This window comes from Dipodomys spectabilis, unplaced genomic scaffold, assembly GCF_019054845.1.
Source record: "Dipodomys spectabilis isolate Male_0828 unplaced genomic scaffold, ASM1905484v1 ptg000612l, whole genome shotgun sequence".
NCBI lineage: Eukaryota > Metazoa > Chordata > Mammalia > Rodentia > Heteromyidae > Dipodomys > Dipodomys spectabilis.
The window spans coordinates 4512483-4524047 of NW_024871289.1; the positions used below are offsets into that span (position 1 = coordinate 4512483).

Consider the following 11565-nt stretch of genomic DNA (forward strand, 5'->3'; position numbering starts at 1 on the left):
TAACTTCATTAAAATAAACCTTCCAAACATAAGCTTCAATTTTTTCCCAATATCTTAGTCATTTTCTAACCCTAAACTTAATCTTTCTTAACTGGAACATTGAGTATAACCATACGACTAATTGTAAGTAGATTCTAATATTAATAGCAATACTCTAGTTCACATTCATTCTAATTCTTACCATGCTTATTCTAAAATTTACCTACAATTTGAGCATCATTTTTTTCTCCTACACTCTAACCATAACCATGTCTAGAATCCTAATGATAACTTTGACACTAATGGTATCCCAATTCTAAAATTTATGTAAAATCCTTGCTGTGTCATCCTAGCTGAAATTCCACTTGTAATTCTTCACATAAATTGCAGGTTTTCCTAAACCCTACAGATTTTCTCACTCTTAACTCTGAATCTATCTTGTTCCATAACAGGAATCATTATACCGATTGATCTCAAATCTTGATATTATGAAATACACTGTACTTCCATTATCCCTGCTTTTCCTGAATTCCTAGAACTTAAAATAAGTTCAGATTTACTTAACATTTAACCCATTCCTAATCTTAAACCTACAGATAATTGAATCATAATGTTAATAGCAAGCCTCTATTTCACATTTATCCTAACTCTTGCTAGGCATGTAGGCCTAAATTTTATTTGCACTTTGAAACTAAAAATTTTAAAGTGTTTATCTATTTCCTGTCAGGTGTTGTTTTACTTTATTTTTTAAGTTTATTTTATTGTAAAGAGGCTTACTGAGGGATTACAGTTACATGTGTAAGGTAATGAGTCCATTTCTTGTTGAACATTGTTGCCTTGTTCTTTGTTGGTCTCCCACTATAACTCCTCCCTCCCCTTGGTGTAAATTTCATTTTCAATATAGTGTGCTGTGAGTATCATTGTTGCAATAGGTCATCTTGTGTTGAACCTAAATTTTCTTTTCTCTAACCCTAATTATAATTCTGTCTGTGATCCTAAACCTAACCATAATAGTAATTATATTATATATATTATATAGTAATTCAGAAATTAACAAAATATTGAAGTTTTTATTCATCGTTAATCCACTGCACATCTTGAATTAAGTTGCAGTTCACCTTAAATCTTCCAAATTAGCTTATATGTGCATATATGAAGATGTAATTTGATGTGAAAAACAGAAGATCTTTAGAGGAAGGAATAATGAAAAGGAAATACAGGGAGTACAATCAAATGCATTAAATATATTTTGGAAAGAGCATAAAGAAACTGCCTCTTCTAACAATTAATAACCATTAACAAAATAACTAAAAATTAATAAGTAAATAACATACTGCCTTCTAGTGTTAAGAGAGCCATGATATGTCTTGTGAATAAAATAATTATGTTAGATAAACTTTGTTCATGCATAATTTAATTTATTATTAGCCAATTATTTAATTTAATCAATGAAAATATATCAAAAAGATTCCATGATAAAAATGTAAATCAGTTACTTAGCAATTGTTTGAGAAAAAATAGTCATGACTTTTAAGAAACTAAATGTCTCTTTCCCGACAAAGCACTGCTTTCAGTTTACAAATCTAGTTTTTCTAAGTTTAGAGATAATAATTGGCATGAAAAACAACTAACTGTACATCTTATTTCTTGAATGAGTGATGTTTTAAACATTATCTTTTATTCAAATGAATACTTAGGTCTACTTTTTCAAAATAAATGCAATTTTATCTCCTTTCAGTACAAGTACTTTCCCTGCAATTAAATGTACTAGTATATACAGGTATTTATACGCTAAATCTTCTATGTTTGTTATGTAGATCTATATATTCAGAATGATATGGTTTTTCTATTCACAAATGTCTAACATGTGGGATTTTTTGCTTCATTAATATAAATTATCTCAGGTTGTTGTGAAGGCTCCAGTAAGCAGTGTGGTCAAAAACATGTCCTGAATTCTAAATATTAAATCTAATCATTTTTAGCCTTTGATTATATCATTCATTTTCTCTTCAGAGCAATTAAACTATAATAAATACTACTTTTTAAACATTTCACTCATATTGTAAATAATATTAACATAGTTCACACAGAGACTAATTATTTCAAACTAACCATATTTAATGATCATAGTGTGAAGAATATAGAGAGTAGAAGGTCCTTATACTCAATAATATTTGTGGTTAAATTAAATCAAATCATATATCTGGATTTCTAATTTAGAGGTTAATCATATGGAAACAGGAACATACTAAGAAAAATGATTACTTTGGGACCATTTTCTTCTTAAAATTATGCAGCAAAAATATCTCTAAGAAATATATTTTTAATAAAATATTTCAGCCCTTAGTTAAAGTGCATTATGCTTTCATATAAAGTTTATCTCAAAATAGAAATTCTGCAACTAATCTAATGTATGTTTTCATGAAGAAAATGCTATGACTGGTAATCTTGTTATGTGATTTTAATTATATTTTTGTTGTGACATGATTCCTGTTTACAGTTAATACTAACTTCATACAAATCATGCCCATGCACACTAACTTACATAAGATAATATTCAAACAAAATTATCTTTCTTCCTATCTCCCACAGGGAAGGATGAGGTGTTGAAGTATATTAAAAGAAAACACTCTAAAAGAGATTCTTTATGAAATGGAAATTTGTAACCTGAGGATGGGATCATGAGCAATTTCTACTTGGCTGAACAGGAATTCTCATTTCTACAGCACTTTCTAACCTTTTAATCACACAGAGAAATCCACAAAATTTGAAGTTCATATGAAGGGATTACATTCCTAAAAGATGTGCCAACCCTGCTCAAAAGTTCGGTCTCATCACTAGTTCTTTGTGTTTGCTGGCTGATCTATTTCTCTATCATATGTTTCATATTATTAAGCATATTAGTAAGTCAGCCGTGAGTACATAGCAGGAGACTCCTGAAATCACTGCTATTGCTGGGTAATATTCAGGAGAGAGGAAAAAGATTATATTACTCTGCAATTCCTCCCTTTGGCCTTCAATAAACCAATCAATTGTCAAAACAATCATGTAAGATGTTAGTTTACTTTTCTCTTTTTAAGTAGGATTAAGCAAGTGTTTTTCAAAGTAAAAAGTGATGACAGTAGTATCAGAACTTTGATATGAGCACCTTCTCCCTAACAAGTAATGCTCTATGGGCTGTAAATATGGAATTCACACTTAAATTCTCTCTCCATAAAAGCACTCACACAGACACAGAAACAAACAGACAGACACACAGACACAGACACAGACACACAGACACACACACACACACACACACACACACACACACACACACACACACACACAGCTGCCACCCAGGCACATAAGAGAACAGTTCAATTCCTTGGTAACGATAATTGATTGATGTTTGCTCCATTGGTTTTTCATTTTTTTCAGGACCTTGCCTGCACCTGCATCTTACTCTGAAATCAAGTCCCCTGCTTTTAGTATGCTGTGTTTATGTATTCATAGTATGTACCTGGCTGCTTCAGGCCAATTAATAATACCCTGAATAGAGTATCCTCAAACTTGACATTCAAGTCAAACTCCATGAATTCATACTATTATTCGGAAATACTAAAATTTATTGGATCTAGAAACCAAAAAACCCCCACTTTGTTATATTAATAGGAATTAACATCATGAAATTAGAATACTATTGATCAGGAACTGAGGTAAGAGGACAGGCGTATGTGGGAAAATGTGGAATACTGGATGTGTGTTAAAGATATAAAATCATCGTCTGTTGGATCATTTTTATTGTAAACTTAGCCTATATTGAAAGCTCAATTTACATATACAGTTTTCCAGCTATTTGTTTACCCATCACTTCTGATCACAAATCCTCTTATAAATTTTTATAGTATCTTTGAATAAATCACATAGTTTGCATGTCCTTATCATCTTAAGGAAAAACAGTCTGCTTCTACATCTTTCATCTATGTGACGTACCTTTATTTTTGTTTTCTCTGTTTGCTGAATAAATGTATTCCTGGAAACAGGATATTGACAACAAATCTGGGTTTAATTTTCATTTTTTAAATTTGAAATATAATATAAACTTTGTTGTGACTACTCATTTTCTAAAACTGAGTGATATTCATGAACACTAATATTTTGGTGCCTTTAAGTAAATTCTGACTTGATGTGGTATGGTAGTTCTAGTGTCTAATTGACTTAACCATTAGATTATTAATGTATAAACAGTGCATTGCACTTTTTTAATTTTAAATATAATATAGTCCCCAAGGATTTACTTTAAAGTGATAAGGGGGGGCAGTTGTCTTCATGTTCCATAGTTTATATTTATTTCAGTAAAAGAACTAATAATACATGATGTATGCTGGAGCAATATAAAAGATGAGAACATATTTCTAAAGAGAATGGGTTTATTGATTAAAACAGAAAACTTTGAAATAGTCATGTATCTTGGTTGAAACTGCATAAATTTCATATAAATGTAGCTCCACATGAGAATCAGGGATAAATTCACATTAATATTATTGAGATTTACATCACAATATAAGCAATATAGGTATTTTAAGGAATTGGTCATTCAAAGCACTAGATACCTACTGGATGAGGAATGGAATTGAAAATAGCAGAGGAAAACAATTCAACATGCAGATATTATGATTTTATAATACTAATATGAAAGAAATGGAGCTTTTGCCTTTCTGAAGAAGAAAGTTTAGCCAGTAATTTCAATGTAAGACTTTAGTTGTAATGAGTCTAAAGTCTTTTTCTCCAAGATATTCAAGAGCACTATTCTCATCTTCTGAAGAGTAAGTAATTATTTTAATTAACTTTGCTTAATATTAATTTACTTGTAGCAAATAGGTTAAAATGTCTCCTCTCTTTCTTTCAATGTAATAACATACATTTCATATTATTAATGTCTCTTCATACAAGCCTGAAATCACTATTTCAAACTAACACAAACAAAAACCTCAAAAATAACCTGATACAACCATCACAAATCCTAAATTATGTGAAAAAAATCAACAGTATATAAAATATATCTGAGGAATTGGAAAAACAATGGCAAAATAACAACATAAAATTCCCCTAGCTCTCTAATGAAACAGAGAATTAGAGTCCTAGCAGGTACTCCACTTCTAAAAAGTCACACCCAGTCAGTTATAACTATTTATAGATATACAATTCAAAAGAAGAGTTTATACTGTCTTCACAAGAAAACAGAAATATATGAAAAGGTGTCCAGCCAGGCAGGTGACTGCTGTGACTGTGTTGGCCAACATATTTAAAGGCACAGCTGCAGTGTGGAAATAAAAATTCCACATGGGAAACAAAAGCAGGAACAGAAGTGTACATCAGAGACAGCCACAGCCATACTCAGAGACAATTCAAGATACCATTGGGCAGCCCAAACTGTCACTGGAACCGCTAGTATTAACATCACTACATCTCACCACAATAGATTTCTACTCCTACACTTAATGGTCTAGACAAAAACCTAATTCCACAAAAACAAATCACAACAGAAGATCCAACCAACAAATGGCAAATCAACCAAGAACATAAAGAGTCACCTATTAAGATTATATAGCCCCCAAAAGAAATCCTCCAAGTTAACAGAGCAAATCAGAAAAATACAAGAAAAGTGATGTCAAGGTAGTATAATTCACACAGTAAATAACCAGGCATTAGAACAGACAATTAGGGACCTAGAAGATAGTTTTCAAAATACATTACATTTACGGCTTTAAATGTGATTAATGGAAAGATACAAAACCTCTACAAGGAAATTTATTGAACAAGATGCGAACAAACAAAGTTTAGCAAAATAACTCATGGAGACTACAAACAGAAAAATAAATTCTGAAAAGGCAAGGGAGTCCAAGGAAAAAATGGATGCCTAGTTAAAAGATATGAGAGAAGACACAGCTAAATAAACAACCCTACCAACCCACCCACCCAAAGAAAATATGTAAAGAAAGTCAATACAAGACCTAAAACAAAGCTTTATAAAGAGATAGAAGCCCTAAAAAATGACCAATTATAAAACAGGGAAATCAAAAACAAAGTATAAAGTCTTCACAGCAAATAGATGACATAGAAGACAATCTCAGGGGTCAAAGACCAAGTAGGTCTAATAGGAAAGAGGAAATAATCATTTAGAACAAATCCAAGAAATAAGAAATGATCTTGCCACAACTTCACGACTCAGTTAGAAGATCAAATTTGGGGGAGATTGGTCTCAAGAAAGAAAAAAGCAGGAAACTAAATGAATGGGAACATATTACAGAATTCTAGCAGAGAACATTCCAAACATCCAAAGAGATAGGCACAGTCAGAGAAGAGAAGCCTTAAGAACAAACACAGAATTCTAGAAGAGAACAACCCACCACCACATTATAATCCATTAGAGGATCATTAATGATCAAGGAAACGATTCTTAAAGCTGCCATAGAGAAAAGATTGATTATTTATAAAGTATATACAGTCAGAATAAACACAAATTTCTTAGTTGATATGATAAAATGAAGAGCCTGGCATGATATATAACAAACATTAAAGGCAAACAACTACCAACAGTGAATATGGTCCCAAGCCAAACTCTCCACCACATCAGCAGGATAGAAGTTAATCAAATATATCTTACAGAGAGAAGATCAAGAAGAACATGAACTGGTTATATAAGATCAGAAGTAGGTAAATATATTAAGAGTAGACGAGGCACAGCTCTTAAGAGAATTCACTCAAATAGATAAAATTAGAGAAAAAATGAGACATCATAACATAAATTAGCAAAATTGTGAATGTTATAAGAGAGTACTTTGAAAACCATATACCAATCACCTGGAGAATCCTGGAGTAATTGATGCTTTCCTATACTCGAACTGAACCAAGACGTGATACATAAGAAGTAATGAAAATGAAATGTCAATAAACAATTTCTCATAACAGAAAAATCTAGGACTCAATAGATTTACCATGAAATTAAGGCCTGCAAAGAACTTACAATACTCAGGTCTAACTCTTCAATGGAATAGAAAGGGAAATGGAATTATCAAACATAATCTATGAAGCTAGAATTAGACTCTTCCTCAAATCAGCTAGGGACTCATCAAAGAAAGAGAACTATGAACCCAGCTCTTTGATAAGCATTGACGCATAACTTCTCAATACAATTCTCACCAACCAACTTCAACAATTAACAAAAAAAAACATGCTATGATCAAACAGTATTCATTCTAGGATACAGCTGGATTCAATATACCTGTCAATAAACATAACACACACCATCAGCATAAGCAAGGACAAGAACCACATGATTGTTTATGTGGATGTAGAAATAGCTTTTAACAAACTCCAATACCCCTTTATGATTGAAAGGTCTGAGAAGCTAGGAACTCATGGAACTTTCCTCAATATAATACAGAGTATGTATACGACAAAGAGAAAATAAGCATGTACCTAACGATGGAGGCATGAAGACATTAAAATCAGGAATGAGAAAAGGATGTCCACTCTTTCTACTACTCTTCAATATAGTAGTGGATTTTCTAGCAAGGACAATAGGTAAGAGAAAAATATAAAAGGGATCCAAATATGAAAGGAGTAAAACTATTCCCTTTCACAGATGAAATGATACTTTATATAAAGGACCCTATAGCTTCCCCCCCCAAAAAAGTTAGTAAAAGTGATGCTAATCTTCAGCAATGAAGCAGGGTATAAAACCTACAAGAATCAATAGTTTTCCTGTGTTACCAACAATGGGAAGATCCAGGCTGAACTCCAAAAAACAACCTCATATATATTAGCCTCAAAATCAAATCAAACCTAAGCAAAACAAAACAACAATAAAACTAGGAATTAATTAATTTAACAAAAAAGTGCAGGACCTCTATTGTGAAAACTTTAAAGGCCTAAAAGCGAAATTGAAGGAGATTCAAGGAAATGGAAAGTCTTTCCATGCTTCTGGTTGGAAGAAATAACATTGTGAAATCTGCAATACTGCCCCCAAACAATTGGCAATGCAATACCCATCAACATCCCTACAATATTCTTCAATGTAATAAAGAAAGCAATCCAAATTTATTATTGAATTACAAAATTACAGTTGAAAGGAAGACTTAGAAATGAACTCATAGGCCTATAGTCATCTTACACACACACACACACACACACACACACACACACACTGGAATTCTATTCACCCATCAGAAAGGATGACTGTTCACCAGTCTTAAGGAAGATCAAAGGCTTGGGAACATTATACTAATAGAAAGGAATGCACACTCGAGCAATATAGGTTTCATATATTCATTCATTCATGGTAGCTAGAAGGTACCTACAAATCTACAAGAGAGATTCTTCCTCCAGTTTGAATTGCCATTATCAAGAAAACTGACAATAGCAAATGCTAAGGTGGATGTAGCCAAATGGGAACTCTATTACACTGTTGGTGGGAAATTAAATTTGTTCAACCATTCCAAAGTGCAGTACGGACTTTATGTGAAAGACTAAACAGATCTCCCTTATGACCCACTAATTCCTGTCATGGACAGTAATCCAATAAATAACAAACAAGCTCACATTAAAGCTACCAGTATAACCATGTTCAGGGCCCAGGTCCCGAGTTCAAGGACTGGAAAAAAAGTTACCACTGCTTGTATTTGTTTCCCCAAATATGAACCTTTTGACATAAGATACAAAATCTTTCTATTTGCAACAGCTAGAATAGGACTTACCTGTAGTGGGTAATAAAATGTCTTCTTTGTTGAATGCTAGGAAAAGCTGTAGGCAGTCCAAGAAAAGGGAGACTTTTGTTGGTGGTGGTGGTGGTCGAGGGGCTTGAAGTCTGGGCTTGGGCACTGTCCCTGAGCTCTTCAAGTCAAGGTGAATGCTCTACCTTTTGAACCACATTGCCACTTCTGGTTTTCTGGTGGTTAAATGGAGATGAGTCTCAGGGACTTTCCTGCCCAAGTTGGCTTTGAACAGCAGTCCTCAGATCTTAGCTTCCTGAGTAGCTAAGATTACAGCTGTGAGCCACTGTCACCAGGCTAAAAATGGGGGATTTTTATAAAAGAAAATCCACCTCTTCACCTGTGTCTAAACCTCATATATTACTATTAAAACACTTCATCCTCAACTCATTTGATCTGACATTTGTAAATTTTCTCTTTTCCTTCATGTGGGAATACTGCAGTCAATGTCAACTCAACTGTGGGACTGGATCAATTGTATGGTAATCGCTAGCACCTAAATCAAAAACATATACATCAAAACAAATGAAACCCTCATTCTAATAATTGTTTTCTCTTTTTATTACAAATCTGTGCTTGATTACTTCTTAATGTGATATTGGACCTCCTAACAGAGTGATGAGTTTTTCTTTCTCTTGAGCAATTGTCCTTCTTCCACTTGGGTCAAATATTTAAATTTCAAAAATTTCAATTGATAATTCATTAAGGTGACCTCTAAGAAAATGTGCATTTTTGGAATTGGTCTTCTGTGTTGTTCTCACGTGCACAGGCTTTCTATGATTTATTTGTTTTATAAGGAATTCTATTTTCCAATCTTTGTGTGACCAATTTTAGTCCCTCTGATCAGTCTTTCCTACCCTCTCTCAGGAGTCTTTTATTTCAGTCTGCCTCATAAAAAATATATTAGTTATCAGCTAAATGACTCCCAGCTTCAGTATTTTGCCTGACTTCATGTAGACTGTGATAGGAGCCTTGACTGGCCTTGCTTACTGGAGATTTTTACTTGTTTGTTTTGTTTTGTTTTTAGAGGTCTAGGATTACTAGTCAATGTATTAGCTTCTCTGGGCCACAGTGATCACCTGGACTAGAGTCAATGGGTTTTTGTCCTAATGATAAAAAAAAAACAGCTGACTAAATTCCTGTTTTAATTATCTCAAAATGAGGCAATCTGGCATCCTTGCAAAGCCATCAATAATATTCTGCTACCACTTACAGAAATGGTCTATCAAGATGGCTTTTCAAGGTTGATTGTAAAAAATGTTTATTTCAGGGGCTGGGAAGGTGGCTCAGTGGTAAGAGCGCTTGCTTTGCATGCCTGAGGCCCTGGGTTCGATTCCCAGCACCACCTAAGAAAAAAAAGCCAGAAGTGGCACTGTGGCTGAAGTGGTAGAGCACTAGCCTTGAGCTGAAGAGCTGAGGGACAGCACTCAGGCCCAGAGTTCAGGCCCCACTACTGGACCCCCCAAAAAAAAGTTTATTTCTGTGTGGGAGGACCATATAAAAAACAAAAAAAAATCACATCGTACATTATAAATACTTTAGAAACAACAGCAAGAAAAAAAACCACTTGTGTCCCTATCTTGGGGTTCATTAAGCTTAACATCACCTTATCTATTCACATGCACATAGCTTTTGACCTTTTCTGCTTATCCACGACATATATTAATTATTGACAATAAGGGATACCACGTGACTGATGTTTCTTTGGACTTGGATTTTTTAGTTAATATAATTTTTCCTAGTCTTTCCATTCCGTAACAAATTGGGTGATGTCATTCTTTCCGATGGACGATAGAATTCCCATACACACACACACACACACACACACACACACACACACACACACACACACACACAAACTCACAACGTTTTCTTGATCCATTCACCTACTGAGGGGCATCCTGGTTGGTTCCATATCTTAGCTATGGGAAATAATGCTGCAATAAACATAATTGTATTGGTAATTTTAATATGGTCTTGTTGCTGACTATTTAGGTGAATACCCAAAAGTGGGATTGCTTGGTCATTTGTGAGCTCTATGAGGAATCTTTTAAGGAACCTCCATACTGCTTTCCAAGTGGTTGAACAAGTTTACACTCCCACCAAAAAGGAAGTAGGGTTCCCTTCTTGCCACATCCCCTCCAGCATCTGTTATTGTAAAAATGTGGAGTGCTTCACAAATTTGCGTGTCACACTTGTACAGGGACCATGCTAATCTTCTCTGTATTGTTCCAATTTTAGTGTATGTGCTGTTGAATTGAGCACAGAACATTTTTTATATATAAAGTGGAATTGATTTTCTTAAACTAGACAATTCAACAAAAAGTAAGTTCAAAAGATTTGTCGTGAAATTTTAGAACCATGTATTTCTTACATAAGCACACATTTAAGACTAAATTCAAGATATGTTAAAACAAAATAATTCCAGGTATTTGTTGTTCAACAGATGTGTAGGAGGAGAAATTCAATTATTCTATACAAGGCACCTATCATAATTAACACTGCCGCAAGTGTTAAGTACTTTTTTAAGTTTTAATGTTTTAAATATGTTTAATTTTGGGAATTTGCTTATATGCCAAAATTAAGATTGTTTGGTAGGTCATATAACTTTTCTATAAAGTATTTAAGATTTATGGTAGCAGACATATACAACTAAGTATGTACATTTCAGAGTTTATAGAAACTTTACTAATGAGAAGTTGCAAAGTCTTTGTATGAAGAAACAGTGAAGAGTTAAGACTTTGTTAACTACACAGTTTCTGTAAAAACTTTAGGGCTTCCTTACTTTATATGTTAGCGAGGAACAAAAATGATTATATAAACCATATAC

At 33.4% G+C, this 11565-nt stretch overlaps 1 non-coding gene across 1 annotated transcript; it reads right to left on the minus strand.

Moving 5' to 3' along the window:
* Positions 1–10893: 10893 nt before the first annotated feature.
* LOC122100948 lies at positions 10894–11000 on the minus strand. The gene has a single exon (XR_006146282.1). It is a non-coding gene; the product is annotated as a U6 spliceosomal RNA (small nuclear RNA).
* Positions 11001–11565: the final 565 nt, after the last annotated feature.